We start from the raw sequence: 6,271 nt of genomic DNA on the forward strand, positions 1-6,271 counted from the left end.
CCACGTGAGGACGAAGGCCAGGGCGGGCGAGGCCCTGTCAGCCCAGGAGCCCCGGGGTGGCCAGGGAACCCCAGAGGCGGGGGCTTGGGGCCCTGGGCCTGACACCTGTCCACCCTCGGGGAGAAGCAGCAGGCTGGGTGGTCGCCCCTGGAGGGAGGTCCCTGGCGGGTGCTGGGCCCACACCCAGCCCAGCCCCCAGCACCACCTGCAGGGCCTCATCTGCCCCTCCCCTCTCCCCCTGGCATTTTCTCTGTGTCGCTTCATTATAGGCCTGAGCCAAGACTGAGAAGGGACAGGCTCAATCTGTGCCTTTTGTTGAATGAGTAGCATGGACCGGCCCTTCCCATCGTAGGCAGAAGCCCCTGCCACAGCTGGTGGCCCTGGCGTGGTGTCCAGGTCCCAACACTCCAGGGCCGACCACGTCACACGTTGCCTGTCCTTTGCCCATCTTTTCAGAAATCCCCCTGGAATTCCTCATCCCTGAGATGACCTCGTCAGCCTCCTTCAGCCCACACAACACGACGCCCTTGGAGTCCATCAGGGAACTAAACAGACTCTCTTCCCTGATGAGGTGCCCGCTGGCCATTTTGTCCATTTAGTACCTGGACTGTTATTTCCTTATTGCTGAGTTTCAGAAGTTCTTGTATCTTCGGGGACACAAGTCCTTCACCACATGTGGCGTCTGCAAGCTCTGGTCTCCCGTCTGACTCTGTCCCCACAGAGCAGACGTTTTTAGTTTTAATGAAGCCCAACTTCACAGGCCTCTCTCCACTTGCATTGCAGTGGCATCAGCTGGTGCCTTGAAATCAGCCACAGTGGGGAACTTAACTCCAGACACTTACACTCCACAAACCTCAAGCCAGGGGATTTTTTTTTTCTCTTACAAAAATTGTTTGTGAAACATTAGCCAGCTCACCGCTGCCTCCTGCTGACCTTCCCCAGAGACGTCCAGAGGGCTGTTCACAGGTGAACGTTTGCAGGATATCGCACTTTGCTTCGCTTTGGATTAAATTCTCTTACATTTTTACATTTGCCCCACTAACACAGGAAATACAGTGATGGTCCATCTTTTGATAATGACTGAAAATATAATTTTACTGTTATTTATTTAAAGTTGTCATTATTGATGCTATTTCACCAAAATTATTTGTTTGAGAAGTAAACAAGTTTATAATGAGTGCATTTAATAATTGCACATAATTTACCCTACTTCAGTAATGAAGAGGAACTTATATGACCACTAGGAAAACTGACTCTTAGAAACTACTGGAATCGGGCCCTCCCTGGTGGTGCATGGGGTTAGGACACAGCACTGCAAGCTGGCCCCAGCCACTTCAATGGGACTTCAATACCCCACCCAGAGGTGATCGTGGATCACCTGTCTCGCCCGCTGCTCCCCTCAGCAGTGCACTTCGTCAATCTTCCTGTTCTGCTCCCTACTCTGGCTCTGGTGAATCCTCTCACCACCCCTGCACCTCTGACTTGTACCCCAGTTCTGTATGCATAAATAAATCTTTAAAAAAAAATACAACTAGGTGCTGTGAAGGGCCTTCACAGGGCAAGTAGGGCAGCAGACATCTTGAAAGTCAATGGGATAACAGAATTGCAGCCATGGTCACCAGCCGTGGTCAATTCCTTGGGTGACATCATTGTGTGAAGTTACAGATCCAGTGTCTCGCCGGTGGGTGACAGATGCTGAATTATGTAGGGGAAGCGTCTGCAACCCTTTGTGAGGGAGAAAGGGAAGCACAGCCAAAGGCGACCCACTGGTCACTGAAGAGGTTATGATTGTGTGATTCCTGCAACTTTTCTGTAGATGCCAAATTTTCCAAAAGAAATATTTGGGAAAACATATAAATCTCTGAGACGCAACGTGGCCCATCCAACCTGCACACTAGGATGGAGCAGAGCTGCACAATCCATACCGAGAGCGGACAAAGCAGGGGTGAGGGGGGGCGCGTGCAGAGGAGGAAGGCTCGGGGGAAATCACGTGGCAACAAGGAATTTCAACTCAGTCCAGGGGGTAATTCTTACAAAAAGTGGACACAAAAGCAAAAGGAACTATAGACCCAAAAAAAATAGATAAAAGTTATTCTTAAGCACAGATCTCTTAAATATTATTCTTATTAGAATAGAAATGATTCTAAACAGTGACTGTCTGGGTGAAGTATGGGAAGGTCAGCTTTAACTTTAAACATCTCCAGGTTGTTCTCTAATGATTTTTTCTGTCTCTCTGATGATGAGGAAAAAAGGCTGAGGGCCTGTGCTGTGTCAGGACACCCCAGGCAGTCGAGGCTGACAGTGTGAATAAACCATCCTTCCAGGTGCCTGGGTGTCCTGCAGGGCCTTGGCCGCCCTCTGGCCCCAGGCCCCGGGCCCGTGTTGAAGGTTTTGCCCAGGAGATTGCTCAGCGGCCAGCCTGGCACCTGCAGACCGCCCTCTTCAAGGCCTGTCCACTCTAAGCCTGCTGTCCTCTCTCCAGCCTGCCGTCCGGCGGCCTCTCCGGCGGCCGCTCTCGGCCTCCCTCTGGCCTGCGTGTTTTGCTGGTCCGCTCCTTCACACTAGGCTCCCAGAAGGGACTGCTGTTTGTCTCTGTGTCCAGGCCTGTGCCCAGGTCTGTGGCTGGCATGCAGATGGCCCTCAGGAAAGGGGCTCCCCTTTCCCACCTCCTTTCTGGCCATGTCCTCTCTGACTCACTCCCTGAAGTCTCCTGCTCACCAAGGGCCCAGACCCCCACCCAAGCACCTTCCTCCCCGGCTGGGTGTGTCTCTCCAGCCCTGGGCTCATGCTCCTGCCTCAGTGCAGACTGAGGACCCCCAGCAGCTCAGGGGCCTAGTTCTCCAGCCAGTTGAAGGCTCTCAGGAGAGTTCTGAGCTCGGGGCTGAGGGGGTCAGAATCCTCCAGGCTGAGGGGATTAGCTCAGTTCTGTGAAGCCGGATAAGGCTGTGACCTACTAATTCAGGACGCAGAACTCTCTGAGTGACTGCTCAGGTCCCTGAGGCTGAGGGACCTGGATCTGTGGGGCTTCCTGTGTCCGTGAGGGCAGCTGGGAGCTGAGTATGGAGATGCCCAGCTGAATCCAGGTAGACGTTTCTCCTCACTGCATCCAGGCTTTTCTTTACCACAGACTCCATTCAGGACTTTAAGATTCTGAGGCCAAGAGACTATCGGGGCATCTGCAGCCGGCGGACCCCCATGGTTTGGCTGGAGGGAGGGAGGCTGCAGAGCCTGGCCCCCAGATTCTGCCTGATAAGTCCTCTGGTGGTGGCAGGCTGCAGGAGCTGGCGCTGAGGCCAGGACAGAAAGGTCAGTTCTGGCATGGACTGTGTGACCTGGGAGGGGCAAAACAGCTGGAGGGACAGACTGGAAATGGTTCTGGAGAAGAAAGGGGGGCCCCTGGAAGGCGACAAGGCACTGGCCCTGCGGGAGGAGGCCCCTTGGTGCTGGGGCCCTTTCGCCACAGGTGGCATCTATGACTGTGTGGCCTTTCAGGAGGCCAGGTCTCGGCTGAAGGAAAGAGGGTGCCACCGCAAAGTCACCCCTACAGTGAAGGCCCTGCCGGGCTGGGGTAGCATCAGTTAGAGCTGGGATTGTGCTTAAGTCTAGGGGGAACTGCTGAGTTTCTTTTTAACTCTAAGTACAAGGAAACACTGATCTTTGGGAACGGGGATCATCGTCACCTTAAAGTCCCTTAACCCTTCTGACCCTCCGTGTGCTGACTCTGATTCTCAGAGAGCGAGAAGCAGAGATGGGAGGTGTCATGTCACCCCAGAGGGGAGCCCTCTTCTTTCTCAACTCCCAGGACATGCCCTCTGACCGACCTTCCGCTCTGGAAGGCTGTTGGCTATGGGCCAAGGACACATGGCTTGGGAGTCAGACGCCAAGTTCAGCTCAGAGCCCTGCCATTCCTCAGCTGTGCGGTAGGGGGCAGCCAGTCTCTTTTCTTGGGGCGCTGGTGTCCTCATCTGCATATGCCAGTAGAACAGGCCCCAAGGATGGCTTTAAGGGTACAGTGGAATAAGCCATACAAGGAACTTCTCATGGCGGCTGTGCTTAATAAGCATTGCTATTTCTATTAGTCAGTCAACAAACATCTTTTTAGTTCCAGTTTGTGCCGTATAGACAACTGGGTAGAGGTGAAAGAAACATTCTCAAGGATTCACAATCTGGTTGATTAGTCATTGATTGAGTCAGTGAACCACCCATCAATATATATTAAGCCCACCTGGGCACTGAGGTGTCCCAATGAGAGATACAGTCCTCATATCCACTAGACAGTGAGTCATTGCAATGTAATGCGGTTGGTGCTATGAGCAGGGGGCTCCCCAAGAAGGGTGGAGGTGGATAGAGAACATGTGAGACGCTGCAAGGGCTTCTTTCCAGAAACACTTAAGGAGCAGGGAGTGGGTGTGGCTCACCCATCCAGTCATTCATTCCACAGCGTGGTATCAATTAACCCTATGTATTCACTCTGTGCTAGCTGTTGACAGTCTGATAAAGACTAAGTTCCCTGCCCTCTAGTGGGAGGGGTAGGAGGCGTGAAACATAAACCAGCAAAGAAATAGGGAGTTAAAGATGATGTTAAATATTATGATTGGGACAAACAGAATGATATGGAACTACCTGGGGTTGGAAGAGCCTCCATAGGTAGTCAGGGAAGGCCTCCTGGAAGAGGGGGGATTTACGATGAGCCCCGGAGCTATTACTAACTCTAAGTACTAGAGTTTTTGGGTATGCCTGCTGGACCCCCAGAAGCTTGTCCAGTTCACATCCCATTCACACCATAGCATTGTTTGCGAAAGTCCCATTGGGATGCAGGTACCCATCTGTGTTGCTGGGGTGAGGTGTGGGTGGGAGCCCAGGAGCCAGGGAGCCAGAATATTGGACATTTCTCTCCATCCGTGGATCAGCTGAAGGGCTCCCAATTTTTCTGCATTACAAACAATCTTAAATGTAATTTTTTAAAAACACTTTTACAGACCTATGAGATGCTTCAGACCTGCCCAGGCTGACTTCCTGTGTTTGACAAGTCGGGGCATGTCCCCTCACTTAAAGAATGCTCCCTACAATTCCGGAAAGGTAGAGTGCGGTCATGCCCCATCCTCTCCATCCCACCTCCCAACCTGCTTTCTGGTTCTGAAAAATGGTAAATAGGAAGTGTCCCTGGAGACAGGAAACTCCTCACTCTGAGACAGTTCGTGCTCCTCCCAGGGCCCCTGAGCAGCTAGAGAGAGGCTTCTTGGTTTTACTGACTCCTTGTTGGCCAGTACCTGGTGACTGACTGACCCCATCAGGCCACATGGGGGGGCATCTTTCCGCCCCCTCAGAGGTTTGGAGACACAGTCAGGAGCCCTGAGGCCCCTTCCCAATACCGGGTGTCCCCAGTTCCCTGTATCCTGCCTCCTGTGACCCGACAGCCCCTGGTCTCCAGAAACCTGTAGGGTGGCTGGACACAGCCTCTGGGTCAGGACTGCTTTGAGCCCTCCTGGGCAGATGACCTCTGCTTCTGTGAGGTGATTTTCTGGGGTTGGGGTACATCTGCGTGCTGAGCGCCATCACCCCGCCCTGCCCTTGTGCATCTCAGTTTGGGGGATGTCAGGGCCTTTGAGTCTCGTCTTGTTATTGACTGAGTTTACTCTGGGCCACCATCGGGGGGATGTCCAGCCTCCTTTGCCTGATCCCCAATGTTCTTTGTGATCTCTCCAGCTGTATCTCTTTGGCCAGGCCTGCCCACCATTCCTAAATCCCACTAAACTCAAAAAGAAAGTTCCCTCTTCGGAGAAGTTGAGGGTGGTGTGTTGCATCTTTCGAGTGAGAGACAGCGCTACAGAGCCCCTAGGCTCCCGCCTGGTCAACTGAGGTCCCGTCCGGGCCACATTGCTAATGGGTCATTCTGCCCACTCAGTCAGGGCTTCTTCTCTTCCCGATGCTGCCCCCAGTGACTTCATGTTCGTGGCATCAACTGCACATGGTGGGAGCGCTGGTGGTGCAGATGTTGGCAAATGTGAACTGCAGCGAGCCCGTTATTAGAGGCGGGCCAGAGTACCACGGCCTGATGTCCTTGGCCACCCCTCAACCTGTGGTTCCCTGAAGGAGCCGTTACAACGCTTGCTTGGGAGTCTTGCACTGTTTTAAATGCAAAATACACTGACCTAAAATTTACCATCACAACTATTGTAAGTGCACAGCTCAGTGGTCCTCGCTACAGCTGCACAGCTATCCCATCACCTGTTTCCAGAACGATTTTCACCTTGCACAACTGAAGTCCCTG

This window comes from Condylura cristata, unplaced genomic scaffold (genome assembly GCF_000260355.1).
Source record: "Condylura cristata isolate star-nosed mole 26May11 unplaced genomic scaffold, ConCri1.0 scaffold00008, whole genome shotgun sequence".
NCBI lineage: Eukaryota > Metazoa > Chordata > Mammalia > Eulipotyphla > Talpidae > Condylura > Condylura cristata.